Here is a 20,405-nt window from a genome sequence, read left to right on the forward strand (position 1 = left end):
GAAGTCACTGGCCTCATGGAGTTTCTTTTCTAGTTGAGAAGACATAAGAAAGAACTAAGCAAACAAAAATGCTCTGTACTTTCATTTACAGATAATTACTGTGGAGAACAAGAAGGCACCGTAAGGCGGTAGAGAGTATCTGAGGCTGATCAGAAACAGGATGACCTGGGAGGGCCACTCAAGGGAGGTGACATTTTCTCTGAACAAAGTGAGGACCCGAGTCTTTCGAAGGCCTGAGGAAAGATCATTTCAGATGGAAAGACTGGGTCCTCAGGCAAGAACAGGCTTGCACACCGAGGGACAATAATGAGGTCAGTATGGCTGGAGAGAGTAGTGATGGAGAGTTGGCATGGGATCTGCTGGCTGGGTCGTGATGAAGACTGCAATTTTCAATCCAAGGAAGATAGGTCAATCTGAGGGTTCCGAGCAGAGGAGTAACATGATCTGACTTAAGCCTTTATACCTTCAGGGGTAAGAGAGGAGGAAGGGAGACCAACTGGGAGGCTGCTGCAATGGCCCAAGTGGGAGGGCAGTGGACTGGACAGGATGGTGGCAGTGGATGCAGTGAGCAGGGCCAGGATGTACTTAAATGGACAGCTGACAAGGCTGGCTGATGCAGGGATGTGGAGGGCAGGGGAAAGAAAGGAATCAAGGATGATTGCTAGGGTTTGGGCTTCCTCCATGAAGGTGTGGTGGTGCCACTCACTGCAATGGGGTGACTTGGGGAAGAACTCAAGAGTTATGCTTTGGACATGCAAGGTTTGAGATGCCAATGAGGTATCCCAGAAGAGGTGGGGAAATGAGTTTGACTCAGGAGAAGTGTTCGGTCAGGAGGTATCAATTGGGTAGCCCTCAGCTTATGGGTGGTAGCTAAAGCTGCAGGACCCAGTGAGGTCACAAAGGAACTAAGCCTAGATGAGGAAGAAAAAAGGGTCAAGGGTGGATGATGAGGAGGTGCCAGCAAAAGAGACTGAGAAAGAGTGGGCAGTCAAATGGAAGAAAGACCGGGTAAGTGTGCTGCCCTGGAGGGTAAGAGGAGAGGGGCTTTCAAGAAAGGAGACAATATGCATTTGAATGAGACCTAGAAAGTACGAAAAATAGCATTGTATAACAGTTTGACTTGGAGAGCATCATCAGGTTTGTGGACAATTAAAAAATGTGTTCACTTTTGATTTCTGTGAATGCCATTATGATGTTGTTTGTGAGACCCATAACATGAAAAAGGCGTATAAGCACAATTCAGAGATTAATTTGAAAATGACCAATACAATCAACCATTTCTGTTGCCTGGAAGTTTTGCTGTGGCCCCCTTCTCAACAGGCATCTCACCCTGAGGATGCACCGGCTCCACTTGGAGCCTGATGATGGAGTTTCCCCTTCTCATAAAATTCATTCTTATCTGCAGCAGTATCTCTCATTTTCCTTGTTCCCAGGCACAGTGACGGGCAGGATTAGAGTGTAGGGGCCAGCCACGGCCTCCCGGGAGACCAGCCCCTAGTGCTCCAGGAGGGCAGAGAGTAGCACATGGCTCAGCCTTCGGCACTCAGGTAAGACAGCTCTTGGGAGGCAAGGCCTCCCTCATGTCTCCGAGCCCATGTGTCTAGGCCGAGACATAGGGACGTAGTCTAATGGAGGTATTAGGTTCATATCTGGTGATGCTGTTGATTCTCCCTCCAGATCTGGCTGAAGAGGAACCACCGCAGCCCTCATTTTACTGCCATGCTTGTTCCTGCTTTCCTTCCGTGGTCAGTGGACTTGTTTCACGGAGCAGCTCTCCCCACCCAGCCTACAGGAAGGCATGGAAAGTGGTACCTGGGAACTGCAGACTGTGACTTAGCTCATGGGGGCTCTGCTGTGGCCCCAATGCTCCAGATTAAGGCAACTGGCCAGTCATTCCTAGAATGCTTAAATTTATTCATCTTTGAAACAGTACTGAAGGTACTCCTCTTTCCCAGAGAAAGGAAGAGATGCAATGATTATATTGTGTTAAGTACTGGTCCACGATCACCAGAAACTTTTCTACTCCTGTAAGATGCTGTGTGGAGGAGGAGCAGGGTATACTTAGAAAGAGTCCTGGGCTGGAAGTCAGGGGACTGGGGTTCGAGCCTGAGCTCCATCACCACCGAGCTATGTGAATTTGGTCAAAGCAGGGACTTCCTGATATCTCAGTGGTAAAATAAGGTCATGATTCTTGTTTCATTCCTTTCCCAGGAATACAGTGAGAATTGAGTGAGATAAGCTGATGGCTAGGCTTTTAAACTGCAGAGCTGGGTTCCAGACACCCTAGACCACTCCCTCAAAAGGTGGAGCCTGATCTTGTGTTGGGGACTTTGCATGTGCTGTTCCCTCTGAAAGGCCCTTCTCTCCTCCTCTTCTACCTAGAAAATACTCACTCTTCAAGACTCAACTTAAATGTCATTCTCCAAGAAGCTTATCCAAAGCAAAACAAGGATTTCCTCCTCTGTGTTTCTGCATCATTCATTCATTCATTGACAGGGTCTCACTCTGTTTTCCAGGCTGGAGTGCAGTGGTGCAATCTCAGCTTACTGCAACCTCTGCCTCCTGGGCTCAAGCAATCCTCCCACCTCAGCCTCCAGAGTAGCTGGGACTACAGGCATGTGCCACCATGCTCAGCTAATGTTTTTTTTGTTTGTTTGGTTGTTTGTTTTTGAGGATATGAGGTCTTATTATGTTACCTAGGCTGGTGTTGAACTCTAGGCCTCAAGCCTCAGCCTCCCAAAGTTCTGGGATTATAAGCATGAGCCACTGCACCCAGCTCTTATCCCTTATAGCACATACCATGTTTTTTAGAGTCAGGGGCTTATGTGTCTGTTTCCCTCATGAGATTGTAAGGTCCCAGAGGCCAGGGTTATTGTATCTTGCTCATCTTTGTGCCCCCAGTGTCTAAAACAATAGGTACTGAAGGATCATGTTTAACACTGAGAAACTGGGACATAAACTAACCTCCTATTCAGACCTAAGAAACCACAGGCATCCCCATCCACAGAAACCTGAACACATTCTATTTCCAAGCCCTGGCTCCATCTTTGGAAGATGGCTGCCACTGCAGAAAAACCAGAACAGGACAGAACACATATGGCCAGCAGCATTATTTTCCGAGTCCAACACCAAAGTCCAACCTCGGAGGGGAAAACACCTTCCTGAGGCCACACATAGCCTCAGAGAACCTGAACCAGGACAGCAGCTCAGATTTCTTAACTACCAAACTCACACAGTTTTTCTGATAACTCCAATGCATTGAGTGACTCTGAAAAAAATTGAGTATGGTTTTAGACCTTAATCAACAGCTTAGGCTAATAAAGAAGAGAGATGCGGATCAAATCTGGAAGTGATTCAAAGCAGAGAGCAGAAAGCAATACATAAAAGTAGACCACAGAATCAGGAATAGAAAATATTTGGTAGGCTCTAACAGGAGACCCAAACCAACAAGATAAAACGTAACAGGAATAAATACAAAGTCCCATATTTAGGCTAAAAAAATCAACTATATAAAATCAAAGATAGGGGAGGTGGAACTGTATGCTTAGAAATGGTTAAGATGGTAGGCTGGGCGTGGTGGCTCATGCCTGTAATCCCAGCACTTTGGGAGGCCAAGGCAGGCGGATCACGAGGTCAGGAGTTTGAGACCAGCCTGACCAACATGGTGAAACCCTGTCTCTACTAAAAACACAAAAATTAGCCGGATGTGGTGGCACATGCCTGTAATCTCAGCTACTCAGGATGCTGAGGCAAGAGAATTGCTTTAACCTAGGAGGCAGAGGTTGCAGTGAACCAAGATTGTGCCACTGCACTGTAGCCTGGGCAACAGAGCGAGACTCCATCTGAAAAAAAAAATAAATAAATAAATAAGAAAAGAAATGGTGAAGACGGTAAATTTTATGTTATGAATTTTTTACCATGATAGAAAAATGTAAAAAAGTCAACCAAAAGTTTTATTAGGGAATTCTATTTTGACAAATAATGTAAACTGGAAATCTGCTTTTCTACTTCATATTGGATAGTCAGCTAAAGTAGCCCAATTGCACAAAGATATGCTCCACTTTTAAGACCATCTGCTACAAGGTGGAACCTGATGAAGACTGCTTTCAGCAATACCAACAACCAACCTCAAACTGGAACCAAGAATAGAAATAATCACAGCTGATACATAAGGCGATTAAAAATTCGTGTGCATATTTTAAGATACTTTACCATCAAAATTGCCGTGAGAATTAAATGAGGGATTCGTTTTGTTTTGTGTGATAATGATATTGTGCTTAAGAAGGAAAGGATCTTCATGTTTTAGAGATGCATATTCCCTTATTTAGGACTGAAATGTTATAATGTCTGTAATTTAAAAGAAAATATTCCAGTAATGAGAATGGAAAGAATTTGATGGTTGCTGAGAAGGGGTGATGAGTGCATGGGGGCTCATTGTATTAGTCTCTCCTTTTGTGTTTGTTTAAAAATGTCCAGAATAAAAAGATATTGAAAATAAATGTATAAATAAAATACTTCAGAAAAATAGATGAAGCAAATATGGCGAAATGTTCATTATTAAATCCAGATGATGGATATGTGGCTGTTCATTGAAGTTTCTTTTCCTTTTTCTGTATGTCTGAAATTTTTCAAAATAAAAGTTGAAAAGGTTCATTGAGGGAACATTTGAAAGCACCTGGCCCTGTGCCTGGTGCAGTCAGTGCTGAAATAAATGTCAGTGGACTTTTCCTTCCTCCCCATATACTGGCTGGGAGTGAAGCAGACTTAGCCTGCAGCTCCAAAGAGCAGAACAATGGTAGAAGCTGTGAGGAAGCAGGCCCCCTCTCAGCATAAGGAAGAACTCTGTAAAAAGTGTACCTGTCCCACAGTGAAACCTTCAGAGTCACAGAGCTCCCCATCCTCAGGAACATTCAAGCGCAGGCTGCTTATTTCAGGGCTGTTACAGAAGTGATGTTTGAATTGATGAGTCAATTTGATAGCGTCAAAGGGGATCTCAAGTGACCTCCCAAATTCCCTCCATCTGTTAAAGTCTTAGGATTCAATGCATTTGATTGAAACGTACCAGGACTTTTTCTTCCCCTCCCAGAATCTTGTCACTGTCTACAGCATCTGCAAAGAGAGGCACAGGGAAGACCAAAGAACTCTCTTCACCATTTCCCTGGGTCCTGTTGGTTCTGCATACAAATAAAAGATTAAGTACACAGAAGGGAGGGGCGGGGCAGAAAGGGCTCACAAAGTAGGTGCCAGAATTCCCTATCTGGAGGTCTTGGGAGCAAATGGATGAGATCTGTGCCAAGCAGGAAGGGCCAACAGCTGGGATCTCTCCAGGCCTCTTTTGGTTCTCATGGACCCCTGGGAATCTCTAGGCCAGGAGGCCTCAATGGCAAGAAAGTGGGAGAGGGCATATGCCCAGGAACCCTGGCTCATAAGGCTGGGAGGGAATTCAGGAGATCATCCAGGCCTTTGGGAAGATGTGGTTTTATTATTCACCTCACTTTACAGGTGAGGAAACTGAGCCTGAGCCTGAACAAGGGTAAGTGATTGCACAAAGTGAAAGAGCTTTTAAAGCATGCAGGTATGTGGGGAATGATCCTCAGGGGGAGGCAAGAAAAAAAAAAAAAGCCATGTCTCCAACCCCAATGCACTGTGTTCGTCCCACTCTGGCAAGACTCCATTCTTGGAATCTTTTCTTTTTTTTGAGACAGTGTCTCACTCTGTCATCCAGGCTGGAGTACAGTGGTGCAATCATGGCTCACTGCAGCCTTGACCTCCCGGGCTCAAGCAATCCTTCCACCTCAGCCTTCCCAGTAGCTAGGACCACAGGTGTGCTACCACAACTGACTAACTTAAAAAAAAACTTGTAAAGACAGGATCTCACTATGTTGTCCAAGCTAATCTGGAACTCCTGAGCTAAAGCAATCCTCCTGCCTCGGCATCCCAAAGTGCTGGGATTACAGGCAGGAGTCACCGTGTGAGCTTCTGGCATCTCAAACTCGAAGAATGTCTGAGGACTCATTGAAGACCCAGCTTAACCCCCCAACGCCAGCATATCCCTGCTCCCACACAGTGCCCGGGACTGTGCATCTCCACCAAACAGCTCCCAGTGAGAAGCCAAGCTGCAGTTGGAGGGATTTGGGTTAAACATGAGAACATCTAGGTCCACAGAATTTGAATTAAGTGATCAAGAGGGTAAAAGGCACACTAAAATTCTGGGGAGCCCCAGGATTCCAATACAATCTCTTTAGGCCAAGATGGCCATAATACCCAGTGAAGTGCTGCCGAGGAAAGTCCAAGGATCCTAATGGAGGAGGTGCCCAGTGTCAAAAGCAGCCTCCGCCTCCACCTCTCCTCCCCTTGGCATCCGTGGACACCGTGGACGCCGATCAACAGTGACCTGAGCTCCCTGGCCAAGCCCCTAACACCAGGAGCTGGGTGTGGGGCCCCTAGGAGGGTCCTGCTTTCCCACCTCCGAGATGAGCCAACAGCCCAGGCTAGAAGGCTGATTTGCATAGCTTTGGCAGCCCTGGGATGTGAGTTTGCCTGGGGAGCAATTCTCTGGGCGAGGGAGGTGGAAGCCCGAGAACTGTTCAAGCAGGATTTTTCACTTCTGCCTGGTAAACAATGCAGAGAACATTCGGCAATGGGGCCGAGCCTCTCCCATCTCTGGTTCTCTTCTCACCAGCTCTGCTTTCCAGTATAACCCAGTAAGACTTCTAGTGACACTACAGGACCACTTGGCACCTTGCTGGCACTTCCTGGGAGAGCAACCATTAAGCTGCTGGGACCTTGGAAGCGCTCGCTCCTGAGCAGCCAGCCACTAGAACAAATGGAGAAGCTTCCAGCGTGGTCATTTAAACCAGCCCACAACAAGTTTTTTCCAGGATGCCCCCAGACATTATGCCTACCTTTTTTGGTACTTGAGATTCATCCAAGGAACTGGAAAGTATGGCCTAATGGTCAGAGTTCTGCCCAGAAAACGCACAGTAAACTGGGTTCTAGGGTCACTTTGGAGGCTGTTTCATGCTCAACTTTGGCAAGTGGCTTAATCTCCATAGCCTTCAATTTCCTCTAAACATTATATTAAAACAAAAAGTTGCCATCTCCATTCCTGCCACCTCCTTCTTAGGAGTGAAGAAATATGCAGGAGGAGCCTGAAAGCAATCCTTGGAGCCACCAGAAGAATAGGACCCAGGAGGCCCTGTGAGGGACTGTGGGAAGAGCACTGGTTTAGGAGTTGGGAGGTCTGAGTCTTATTTCTCCACTAGCTGAGAGTCGTGGGTCAAGCCAGGGTGTGGATAGCAAATGCAAAGACGTCACGTGTGTGCAAGCCATGGCCAGGGCAGACATCACTAATGGATCTTGGCTTCCCCTTTTTCTTCCCTAAACTCAGGGCTCACCGACCACTAGAGATGACCAGAATTAGTGCTCCTGAAGACACTCACTTGCTACTCCAAGACTGGGTGATCTCTCAGGTTCTCTCTGCCCCTGACAGTCTGTGGATTGGGGAGTTCTCATGGTTTAAAGCTCATACCTCTCTACCCAGAGAAGAGTCAACATGACCAACCTCAGGGCTTCCTTGTGACGTGGCCTGTAGGGCATCCTGATGACTTTCCTTCACATGCACAGTCATGAAATCAAACCCTGAAGCCTGCTCTCCAGGCCGGTCCCACAGATACCAGGAGGCTAGGGCCATGCCACAGGGGACAGAGGAGCTCTGATGCACACGCCTTTGCTACAGAGGAGCCCTGCTGCACTCGCCTTTGCTACAGAGGAGCCCAGCATCCCCACCGCTTCCCACTGCAATTTTTCATGTCATTTTTTGAGAAAGGGAAGGTTCCACAGCAAGGTCTCCTTGTTCATTAGGAAATACAACCCACATTTCTTCTCGGTCTGAGATGGGGCCCTCTCGGCTTCCCATGCAACAGGAGATCCCTGCCTCAACCCCATCCCCTGTTGGCCACACACTGATGCTGCAGTCATGGAGCCAGGGGCAAAAGTGGCAGCATGGTCAGGGCTAAGCAGAAGGAGCATCCTGAGCAGATGGCACCAGGTTTCAGAAAAAAGTGTCCAGGCACTCAGGCCACTGTTGCAAGGAGCGGGGCCAGAAGATCCAAGTTCCCCATCAAAACCTTGACTCATAGTCCCCTGGCCTTGGAAAAATAGTAAAAGTCCAACTTCAAAGGAAGTTAAATAAGAGCTCTGTTCTAGTTGCACCCAAAAACACATCTCAGAGAAATGCCCCACCCAGACGCTATTTTTCTATCAGAGCTTTTTTGTGCTAGAGAGGAACCAGAGACTCCTTGTTCTGGACCCACCATTTACAGGTAAGGAAACTGAGTCCCTGAAAGGACAAGTCATGTGCCAAAGTTCATGCGACCAGCAAATGGCAACGCAGGGACAAAATCTCTGAGCTCCGACGCCCAGACTTGACTGTGTTGACGACGGCCAATGGAGTTCTTTAAACATTGATTCCAGAGCAGCACCGCTCCAGCCTTACCCCAGCTTTGCCAGAGGAAGGGGCTCAGAGAGGTTTAAGGTTAGTAAGAGTCCAGGGGGCTCTTTCCTAGTCCTTTCCCCCAGGCTGAGGAAAGTGGGGGTGAGAAGGGGTAGAGAGCGAAAGAGCAGGGGAAGCTCCAGAGGTGCAAGATTCAGCTGGGCGCTGGCTCTCACGTGGGCACAAAGATGTGCTCAGTGCAGCTCACAGGGGTGTGTGTGGAGTGAGAAAGCTTATACCTAGAGATGCTATCTCACATTTGTAAAACAACTCACACTTTTGAAAACTGCTACAGATAGACTCTCATTTCATTCATTCCTCACAAGGCACCTTATGCATAAGGAAACTGAGGCTGGAAGAGGTTATGTAACTTGCCCAAGGTCATTTGCTCCAGAGCTGGAGAGAAAGAACTCAGAGCTCCAAGTTCTGGCTGCAAGGTCCATGTGCTCGCCACCAAAATGCATGGTTCATTTGCACCAAAATGCCTGGTTCAAATGCAGTTGTTCCTTCATTTTGCAGTACACTTCCATGTCCATTTCTTATTTGATCCTCACCCTGCCTGTGAGGTCTGCAGGGCCAGAATTACAGAAATCCTGTGTTACCACTGAGTAAAGTGAGGCTCAGAGGGGTCAGGGCTTGTCAGAGAGTGGAGATACTGTGTCCTTTCCATGACACGGTGTGATGCTGTCAGGGTCACACTCTCCCCTCCTCTCTGGAGCAGTGTCCCCAGGGCTGGAGTGCAGGGGAAAGGTGCACTCAGAGGCCCTGAGAACAGAGCAAAAACCCTTGTGGAGGAGCCGGTGAGAGGCTAGAGCCACGGGACCCCAGGCCAGGGTCACAGAGAGCCCCTGAAAGTGAGAATCAAAGGGTATGGTGACCCCGAGATGTGGCAGGAGCAGGTCACCTGGTGCTGGGCCACTTCTGAGGGAAGGGTGGCAGGCAGAGGGGCAGCTATGTCCAAGGAAAGAACAAAATAGCAGAAAGGAACAAAACAAAAGCAAAGGACAGAGGACCTGTTTCTGGGGCAGGGAAATGGTCCTAAGGAAACATGGGTCTTGAACTCCCGCTGTGACCTTGGGAAAATCATCCCCCTTCTCTGACCCCAGTCTCCTCCCCTATAAAATAGGAAAATAGGGCAAGATCAGAGAATTTTCAAACATTTTGGCAGCAGAACACTGTTTTCAAATAATAAGGATTAATTAGTAGCTGACATTTATTCAGGATTTACTACGCACCAAGCTTTGTAGTAAACATTTTATACACATGACAGTATTTAATCCTCACAACTACCCTATGAGTGGGTGTTCTTATTATCCCCATTTTACAGATGAGGAAACTTGAGGCTCAGAATGGTTAATTACCTCCCCTAAGGTTACTGATTAATAAATCACTGAGTAGAGACTCAAACCCACATCTGTCTACCAGTAAAGGCTGTCCATACTACACCATATTATCTCCAAAAGAAACCTCATATGAAGTTGCTGCAGAAACTCAATAGGGAAAAAGGACTTTTAGGTCTTCTGGAACTATAACATCTAGTCTCAGTGAATCTGCCCCATCTCTTAGCATGGGTCCTGGGAGGAGGAGGTGCTTCCACCAGCTCCCTCCCCTTCTTCCTGCCATGTTCCTACTTCCTAAGAAGCAAAGACAAACTTGAGTTAGGATCAACGCGAGGAGCCCACAGTGGGTTAATGTGACAGATGCATCTCCCCAGGTGGCAGAGTGGGCTTCTTGTGGGGTGACAGTCACTGAAGCATGCTTCCAACTCGAGAGTCCTGGACGTGTGTGGACAGGACAGTGTGCTGACCACGAGTGAATTTATAGGCAAGCCTTCCTGGGAAACAGGCCATATTTCTAACTGAGGCTCCCTGGAGTGGCTGGTGGTCACAGCACCCACCATGTGGACACTTTGTCCTGCTGATACTAATAATAGCAAATAGAATTATCATCTGGCAGGCACTCTTCTAAGTGCTTTACTAATGTTGACTCGTGTAATCCTCACAGCAGCACTATGAGGTAGGGACTATCATTACCCCTGTTTTATAAAGGAAGAAACTGAGCAGATAGCCTTTAAGTAACTACCCCAAAGTCAGAGCAGAGGAGCCCTTCTCAACACATTAGAGACAGGGGCACAGCAATTCACACTGCTCAAAGAGCCTTACAAATACTAACGGATGTGTGAAAAAGATTAGAGTGTGTTCACAGACCCCAGCACCTCAGAGCTGGAAGTTGTTTTAGAGACCCTCAGATTCAGACCCTTCCTCTTTTGCACAAACTGCAGCCAAAAGAGGGACGGTAACTCAGGTGAGGTCGCAGGTTTGTGATAAAGATGAGTCCAGAATCCATCTGTCCTCACACCTCCTCTGCCAAACAAGAAAGTGCAAGGATTATTCCCCAGTCTTGCTGAGGGACAACCTGAGATGATCAGTCCAAGGTCACCAGAGGGAGGAAGGCATGAACCCAGCCCCAGAACTCACTCAGTGGTCCTTCCTGTGAACTCAGATGTCCTCAGGACACCCAGGGGCTAAATGGAGCCCAGGTGTAGGAAGGGACGGAGACCCAGCCGGCTCTCCTGTGAGGCAGAAGTTACAACACCCAGCCCAGCGCAGACTCCTCCAACCACCCCCAGCTCTCCAGGGGCCCATGGAGATGGGGTGGGAAGGGAGCCAGTCAAGTACACACCTCCCTTTGATAACTTGGAGCCCGGGAGCCGACATTTGCCAGCAGGCTTAACCCCTTTTGTCCACACTTCCCTCCTCAAGAAAACCTTAATCATCCTCATTTGAATTTCAAATGACCTCTCCCCCTCCCCACCCCAACAGGCTTTGAGGCAGGGATATGGAAATTCACCCTGCAGTATGGAAATCATCGCCCTATGCAAATTGGGCGCCGAGACCCCATCGTCATAGCAACCACCCAGTTTCCTCTCCTTTCCGCACCTCTCTGGGCTCCTTGGCTTCGATTTTTCGTTCCTTTTTCCAGCCCAAGCAGCTGAAGGGAAGGCAAGCCCCCTACTGGGGCAGATGGAGTGTCCCCAGCTGAGGTGCCCAGTGGGGTCCAGATATGCCAGGCTACCTGCCCACACCTCTCGTACAAACCTGGACTGGGCACACCCAGGCAAGGCCAACCGCTGGTTTTTCTGGCTGGGCTAAGCCAAGGGTGGGCTAGGCTGTGGTGGGGAAGACCGGGAGTCTGGGGGAGACCATGAGGCCCCCAGAGGTGGCAGGCAGGACAGGAGACACATGGGGGGCTTTGGTGGTGCCAGTGGTAGGAGATGAAAGGCAGTGCGTGGAAGCTGTATGTAAAATGCCATGCAAATGAACACCTATTATTTTTTGAGTCAACAACAGCACTGATGCTTTTGGGAGATGCCTGCAGCTGTTTCCCATGCTCCTGGGTTGGCACAAAGGCCTGCCCTCCCTGAGTCTCCCAGGGATCTGCTGTAACCCCAGAAGCACCCACCAGCAAGCTCACCAGTCCAGGGAGAGCCCAGGTGGGCACTTTGAACTCTTGGTGTCTGAAGCCCATAGGAATGAAACCCAGCCACTTATGAAGACTCTGGTCACACATCCTGCCCTGTCCTGCCAGACCCCCAGGCTCCAATGTGGGAGAACCCCAGCAGCCCCTGCTGGGGTGACCTCATGCCGCTTTCCTTTTAAGTACTCTCAGCTTGACTCTGGCCCTCTTCCTCCAAACCAAAGCCTATGAGGAGTGGGGATGAGAGGAAGGGCTCCTGCTTTTCCCCCTTCCACTTCTTCACCTCCTAGACAGTCCTAGGAGTGGGTCATCCTGCGCAAGCCCTTCCGGGGGGAGTGGTCTCCACAGACCCATAACAAACGCTGGCCGCAAACTCCAACTTGTCATCTCCTCTGCCCCTCCTGTAGTTTCACAAACTTCCTCAAGGACCCAATTCTGCCTTGAAAGAACAACCTCGACCAGAAAAGAGACTGCCTCTAGGTGCACCCCTACTCTGGGGTCTGAAGTGTATGTCTGCCTGTCTATGCAGGTGCTTGGGGGCTGGGTTGGGACAGACTGTAGCTGCATGTCAGTTGCCTGGGTTCTGGCTGCTCCTCAAGACCCTAAGACTTGTCCTAATTTGGTTGCTCATTTCTTTCTAAATTCTTTTTCCACGTTTTCAGCACTTTTCCACACTCAGGTGTTCATTGCCCTAATCGTTTCTGGGGGAGGAAGGTGAACCCAAGGTACATAAAGGATTTACTCCCAGCTTGGGGCTGGCGGAATCTGCAATTTTGGGTGCCCTAGTGAAGGGCTGAGGCTCAGAAAGCTGCAGTGGCCTGAGTCTCTGGATGCTGCTCAGTCTTCCAGTCTGCAGGGTAGGTGGGTATCATGCCACCCCAGTCAGCAAAGGACAGACTGGGACCTCCCTCTCCTGCTGGGTCCCCCATCATCATCCCCCAACATCTCCAGGGAGGGAGTGAGAGGAATGGTAAGGAGGTCATAAGAAGATGCACCCAGGGTAAGGTGGAGCCATTGCTCACGGAGGCCACAGGAAAGAGACTTTCTAATACATAACGCAAACTCCACTAAGGTAGTGCACGACAAGGCATGAGCCACCGCGCCCAGGCAGCTACCATTGTCTTATGTCCTCTGTCCCTGGTTCTCCACGTTGACTCCCAGTCTTCCTACCACCATCTTTAGGTAGAAAGTCCCCGGAAAGACCAAAGCTGGTCTGTGCACCATGGAGGTCCAGGACCAGCTATGGACAAACAGTGAGTATCAGAACTTAGAAATGTTGGCTGGGTGTGGTGGCTCACACCTGTAATCCTAGCACTTCGGGAGGCTGAGGTGGGCAGATCACCTGAGGTCAGGGTTCGAGACCAGCCTGGCCAACATGGCGAAACTCTGTCTCCACTAAAAATACAAAAATTAGCCAGGCATGGTGGCACGTGCTTGTAGTCCCAGCTACATGGGAGGATGAGGCAGGAGAATCGCTTGAACCCGGGAGGTGGAGGTTGCAGTGAGCCAAGATTGTGCCACTGCACTCCAGCCTGGGTGACAGAGTGAGACTCCATCTCAAAAAAAAAAAAAAAAAAAAAAAAAAATTAGAAATGTTAATAGCACATCCAAGCACTCCATCAGTGGGCCCTCCAGCTGAATTGGGTGTGAGCCATTTGGGTGCTGTTGAGTACGCATGGTAAGTGCAAGCTGCATGCTGTCAGTCTGGGTACATGTCTGTGACAGGCTGGAAATATAAACACTGGTCCTCCTCCCAGACTGTTTGAGAAGCAGTGCTCTAAGGAATGACCACTCATAAACCCAGGGAACTCTGGGTGGTAAAAGATGGCTCATGGATGCCTCCCACACCAGGCTCCCCCTCCTTTTTCCCCTCTTACGTTGAACAGAAAAGGAGTCCAAGTTCTACTGGGGGCTGCAAAGGTGGCAACTGGGGTCGAGGGGTGACCATTTCCTTAAGGAGATCTCCAAGAGGAAGAGGGAATGGTGTCGGGCAGGACTAGCCAACTCCTCATGGCTCATCTGAACCATACAATCCTGCCCCCTCTGCTTACCCTAGTCCTGGGTATTGGTGTGGGAATCTATGGATGAGAAAGTATGTGTAGTTGTAAGTCATGGTACAGATGTGAGCTGCTGCTGTGGCTGTTTTATTTGATAAGGTTCTCTGAGTGCTGGAGGCAGAGAAGCAACTCCTGGCACCACAGGCTGTTCTGCGATCTCTGGCACATGGAGCCACAGTCTGAAGGCTGAGTGGTGAATCAGTACCTACTAATTTCCCTGTCACAGAAAGCAGAAACAAGATGGGGTGGGAGCCACTCTGAGAAGGGCAGAACAAGTCTGGGTGCGGAGGCTCATGTCTGTAATCCCAGCACTTTGGGAGGCCGATGCAGGCGGATCACTTGAGGTCAGGAGTTTAAGACCAGCCTGGCCAACACGGTGAAACCCCGTCTCTACTAAAAATACAAAAATTAGCTGGGCGTGGTAGTGGGTGCCTGTAATTCCAGCTACTGAGAAGGTTGAGGCAGGAGAATCGCTTAAACCCGGGAGGCGGAGGTTGCAGTGAGCTAAGATCGTGCCATTTCACTCTAGCCTGGGCAACAAAGCAAGACTCCATCTCAAAAAAAAAAAAAAAAAAAAAAAGGGCAGAACAAGAGATAATGGGCTTATGCAGCAGCATGAGGGTGTTAGGTGAGAGATAAGAAAGGACTTCCAGGCACTGAGGATGGCATCCTGTAGGAATAGGCAGCCAAGGCCAGGCACAGTGGCTCACGCCTGTAATCCCAGCACTCTGAGGAGGGTGGATCATGACGTCAAGAGTTCAAGACCAGCCTGGCCAACATAATGAAACCCTGTCTCTACTAAAAATACAAAAAATTAGCTGGGCGTGGTGGTGTATGCCTGTAGTCCCAGCTACTCGGGAGGCTGAGGCAGGAGAATTGCTTGAACCGGGAGGCAGAGGTTGCAGTGAGCTGAGATCATGCCACTGTACTCCAGCCTGGGCGACAGAGCAAGACTCTGTCAAAAAAAAAAAAAAAAAAAAAAAGGCAGCCAAGAGCCAAGAGAAAACGTAGGGTTGGTTTTTCTTAGAGATATAAAATAGACAAAAAATAAGTCTCTAAGAAAGCAGCTTCTCCCATTTTCCAGGGATGGGTTTGAAACGTCTCCAAAAGAAGAGAGAGACATGGACAAGATGTCCTCTCAGGAATTCATAGCAGGAATATCAGGACCCCCCAATGTCTGCGGGGGGGCTACAGTTTCATTCCTCTCTTCCAGAGAGGTGAGGGATGGAGCCAGTACAGACTGAGGTGCAGATCCTAGAGGCTACCTAGCCCACCGCTTCATTTTATTCCTGCACTACCCTTCTCCTTCTATTATGATGAGGAAATTCAAGTCCTGGGCACAAGTGCATGCAGGACTTAATGATGGACTGTGAAAATTGTACACCATCATACAAATAGAGTTCAGACTTGCTCTGTCATTTAATCATAAAAAGGGAGGGAGAGTGTGTGTGCGTGCATGTGTGCGTGCGTGCATGTGTGTGTGAGTGCATGTATGCGTGCACACACATGCTCACACATGTGCATCATCTAGAGATGGTTGTCAGCCAGGCATGGTGGCTCACACACGTAATCTCAGAACTTTGGGAGGCCATGGTGGGAGGATTGCTTCAGACCAGGAGTTCAAGACCAGCTTGGGCAACATAGCAAGATCCTGGCTCTACAAAGAGATAATTTAAAGAAATTAGCCAGGCATAATGGTGCACACCTGTAGTCCCAGTTACTCCAGAGGCTGAGACAGGAGGATCACTTGAGCATAGGAGTTCAAGGTTGTGGGCAGCTATGATCACCCTACCACACTCTAGTGTAGGTGACAGAGTGAGACCCTGTGTTTTTTTGTTTTGTTTTGTTTTGTTTTGTTTTGAGACAGAGTTTTGCTCTGTCACCCAGGCTGGAGTGCAGTGGCGCGATCTCGGCTCACTGCAACCTCTGCCTCCTGGGTCCAAGCAATTCTCCTGCCTCAGCCCCCTGAGTAGCTGGGATTACAGGTGCCCACCACCACGCCCAGCCAATTTTTTGTATTTTTAGTAGAGATGGGGTTTCACCATCTTGGCCAGGCTGATCTTTAAATCCTGACCTCGTGATCCACCTGCCTCGGCCTCCCAAAGTGCTGGGATTACAGACGTGAGCCACTGCGCCTGTCCGAGACCCTGTCTTGAAAGAATAAAATAAATAAAAATGGTTGTTAAGTACTTCCTAGATTTCTCCTGTCCTCTCTGCCATTTTAAGAATAGTTTTATTAATATTCGGACTGAAAAATCACACTCACCCCTAAAAGTCTTCTGCCTATTCCTTCTTGGAACCTCACCTCTCAGTTGCCATTTTCAGCTTGTTTTCTTGGGGAGGCAGCAGGGTCTCATTCTTTCTTTGGGACCTTATGAGAATCACTAACCTCCTGCGCCTCAGTTGTGCCTCTCTCTAAAAATCACGTCCGTGCCTTCTGAAAGCCAAGCTGAAAATCCCCAGGGTTAGGTGGGGAGACTTTCTGCTAAAGATCCCCAAACAGCTGACTCGCCTCTGAGGTCCTTCTGCAGGGTAGGGCTGATGTTAGTTATTCCTCCTCACAGACAGGACAGTGGAGGCCAGGGAGGAAGGGCAACAGGAAGGGCTGACAAAGCCCAGTCCTCTCCCTCATCTCTAGCTTCCCCCTTTCCCCTGGGCTTCCCGCCTGGAGTCCTTCCTTCACAGATCTCTTAGCAGAGCAAAGGTGCCAAGGCACTTGCTCTACAGTCATCTGGGCTTGAAGCCCCACCCCCTACCCCTGGCCCTACCCCTGCCAAATGACAACTGAGCCTAAGGGATATGGGGTGGGGAGTGGGGGAGGAAACTGTGGCTTCTTGGACTAGATTAGTGAGGGACTTGGCTCCCCTCCGGCCCCTCTGTGTCATCCTCCATAATGTTGCTACCATTGTCTTTTTATTTTATTTTATTTTTTTTGAGACCAACTCTCACTCTGTCGCCCAGGTTGGAGTGCAGCGGCGCCATCTCGGCTCACTGCAACCTCCGCCTCCTGGGTTCAAGCGATTCTCCTGCCTCAGCCCCCTGAGTAGCTGGGATTACAGGTGCCCAACACCACGCCCTGCTAGTTTGTGTATTTTTAGTAGAGATGGGGTTTCACCATGTTGTCCAGGTTGGTCTTGAACTCCTGACCTCAAGTGATTCGCCTGCCTTGGCCTCCCAAAGTGCTGGGATTACGGGCATGAGCCACCGCGCCAAGACAGCTACCATTGTCTTATGTCCTCTGTGCCTGGTTCTGTACTTTGACTCCCAGTCTTCCTACCACCAACTTTAGGTAGAAAGTCACTAGAAAGACTCAGGCTTAGTTCTGTCATTCTCTAGGTATGGGAGCTTGGGAAAAGTAGCTAAGGTTCTTTCTCATCACCAGCCTCCATTTCTCCATCTGTGAAGTGGGCTAATAATACCTACTCTCGGCCGGGCGCGGTGGCTCACGCCTGTAATCCCAGCACTTTGGGAGGCCGAGGCGGGCGGATCACGAGGTCAGGAGATCGAGACCATCCTGGCTAACACAGTGAAACCCTGTCTCTACTAAAAATACAAAAAATTAGCCGGGCAAGGTGGCGGGCGCCTGTAGTCCCAGCTACTGGGGAGGCTGAGGCAGGAGAATGGCGTGAACCCCAGGGGGGCAGAGCCTGCAGTGAGCCGAGATCGTGCCACTGCACTCCAGCCTGGGCGACAGTGAGACTCTGTCTCAAAATAAATAAATAAATAATAATAATAATAATAATACCTACTTTCATAGAGTTGTTGTAAAGGCCCAATGCATGAAGTATTTGAGAACACCCTTACAGATATATGTTGTCACTGTTATCCAGGCAGCCATGAATTTCTGCACTAGAAGGACAACTCCTTGAGGACAGGATGCTCTTCACCTGAGCCCAGGATCTGCCACCAAGTCATCCTCTAAAGATGTTGGTTATACAACTACAAGCTAAGTCAAAGAGGATCGGAGCCCAAACAGAAGACAGCTGTAGGGGTCAGAGGAGAAAAGACTGAAAGAGAAGCTGGAAAGAAAGGAATGGGGAGAAAACCAGGAAAAAGGATGGAGAGAGAGAGCTCAGAGCTGAGGAAACCTGCACAAAATGTAAGATCTGGAAACAGATGGAAAGAATTGTGAAAAGCAGAACTGGGCACACATCCTTTAAAATTCAGCCCTTAGAGATTACCTAGTCCAAACCCCGCCTCTATGGGGAGGAAAATAAAGGTCCATGTGGGGAAACGCTTGCCAAGATAATATGCAGGGAGTTAATGGCAGACCCAGGGTAAGAATCTGATAGAGTCAGACAAGGCCAAGTTTGATTTCTGGCTATAAGCTGTGTGATATTGGGCAAGTTAGTTTCTCACTCTGAGCTGCGGTTTCCTCGTCAACGAAGATAGGGTTAATCGTGTCTCTATCTCATAGCCTTGTTGTAAGAATTAAATGAGATGCTGTAAATAAAGTTGCCTACATGTGCCTGCTGTGGGAAGAGGCTCTGTGAATGTTACGATCTCTCCCTCCTTCCTCCTGACCCTCTGTTCTTTCCTCCCTTGTGACTGAGGCAATGATGTGACCAGCATGGTCAAAAGTCACAGGGTTGGCCACATCTGCACTTGGGGGTTGTCAGTTATAGACATGGGGGCTTTTGAAATATGGGTAAGGCTGTATTCTCATCAACCACCTAATTGAGAACAGAAAAAAATTGTTGTCAGCCTCAAGAGTGGAGAAAAGTCCCAGCGTGGTGGCTCATGCCTATAGTCCCAGCTACCTGGGAGGCGGAGGCAGGAGAATCCCTTGAGCCAGGAGTTCGAGGCTGCAGTGGCCATGACCGTACCACTGCACTCCAGCCTGGGCGACAGAGGGAGAACCTGTCTCAAAAAAAAGAAGTGGAGGAAAAGTAACAACAGATAAGGAAGCAATAGGTAGGAAGGACAGAAAAGCTGATAGTTCAGAAATCTAGAAAGAGGAAAGAGTACCGAACAGGGGCTCTGAGCTTTGGCTGGTCCCTTGTGCTGCTGCAAAGGCATTCTGAGCTTGTGGGCAGCTTATTCTTCATCTATGCCTCAGCTTCCTCACAGGCCAAAGAAAGGAAAATATGTCCCCCCGGCCAGGTCTCCACCAGCCAGGAGGTCTGCGTCCGGCCCTCAGAATGCTCCCCTGGGCATTCCTGACCAGTGCAGATGGGGAAATTTACCTCCCTTTCCCAGTTCCTACCCCCAGTACCCCTTGGGGATTTCACGCAGCACAGGGGGTGCTTTCAGGGAGCTGGGGCTTTCTAAGTCACCTTTGTTTATAATTCCTTTAAAACCCAGAGACAAACCACCCCTTAATTCATGCACTGCTGAGAAGGTGAATCTGCCTTTTAAAATCCAAAGGAAGCCATTAAACCAAGTTGGTAACCATTGTGACTCATAATAAGCTTTCTTCTGTAAAAAAAAAAAAAATGAGTCAGAACGACTTTCCAGGAAGTTTGGTTACTTTAATTAGCCACCTCTTTCTTCTTGCCCTGAAACACATGCAGTAATTTGAAGATCACCTAAGTATTGATGCTACCAGCCAGGGAGCCCTGAAATGAAAGACCTACTGGTGGTGGTAAAGTTCCAGACATCACGGGCTCCTTGGAGCTGAAAAGGGACCTGTGCAGAATCCTTTCCTAAATGGGGAAGGGAGCAAAACCAACCTTCCGGGCTGACGCACTGGCCTGAGTAAGGTGGGGAATGAGCCAGAAGTACTCAGCAGCGATGCCCAGCTGTATACTCCAGAATCTTAATGACGATCACAGCTTCCACGTGCCAAGCACTGTTCTAAGGGCTTGAGACATCATCTCAAGTAACTCTCAACCCACTCTCTAAGTTGGGCATTAATTTTCCCCCTTTACAAAAGGGACAAAGATAAATTTTCAGGTCATGCAGCCAGTAAGCAGTGGAGCTGCAAATTTTATCCCAGGTCTGTTTGATTCTAGATCCATACTCTTCAAAGCTCATCCGTTCCTACCTCCTAGGGAGGCAAAGTGGCTGGTCTAAGGTCATATATTGAATTGGTTGTATCCCTGGATAATAGACAGATTCTGAAGGTCTTAGCCAATGTCTGGATTCTTTCTCTCTTAACCTACTTTATATATAGCTCCCAGATAGGAAGCCAGAATTTGCTCATATTGACCATAACACACTAACCTTCCTAACCCCCACCAGAATCTGAACTCCCTCCCTTTCCTGGCTCCTCTTTCAGGGTTCTATGTGGCTCATTCTCACTCCTAACACTGTTACCCTGACTTGGTCTCAGTAACAGAACACCAGTGCAAGCTGGTTAGGCGTGGTCTTCTTCCTATGTGGACACTTTCTTAGCTATGTCCCCACACACCTGGGCAATGGGCCCCGGGTAAACA

At 48.8% G+C, this 20,405-nt stretch overlaps 1 protein-coding gene and 1 long non-coding RNA gene across 5 annotated transcripts in view; one reads left to right on the forward strand and one right to left on the reverse strand.

The window, feature by feature from the left end:
• Nucleotides 1–20,405, reverse strand: part of POU2F3 (POU class 2 homeobox 3) — an 81,992-nt gene that overhangs the window by 53,822 nt on the left and 7,765 nt on the right. Inside the window, exon 3 of one of the 4 annotated variants that reach the window (XM_012495998.2) lies at nucleotides 5,063–5,109. The exons of the other annotated variants lie outside the window; for them this stretch is intronic. The gene's annotated coding sequence lies outside the window, so the exon portion shown is untranslated. The remainder of the gene's footprint in view (nucleotides 1–5,062; nucleotides 5,110–20,405) is intronic. 4 annotated transcript variants of the gene reach the window in all.
• LOC105737618 lies at nucleotides 943–18,501 on the forward strand. Its single transcript, XR_001113318.2, has 8 exons — nucleotides 943–1,008; nucleotides 1,434–1,547; nucleotides 5,503–5,533; nucleotides 9,822–10,798; nucleotides 11,835–11,987; nucleotides 12,634–12,696; nucleotides 13,154–13,224; nucleotides 17,859–18,501. It is a non-coding gene; the product is annotated as an uncharacterized LOC105737618 (long non-coding RNA).

The sequence above is a fragment of the Nomascus leucogenys genome, chromosome 15 (genome assembly GCF_006542625.1).
Source record: "Nomascus leucogenys isolate Asia chromosome 15, Asia_NLE_v1, whole genome shotgun sequence".
Taxonomy (NCBI): Eukaryota; Metazoa; Chordata; class Mammalia; order Primates; family Hylobatidae; genus Nomascus; species Nomascus leucogenys.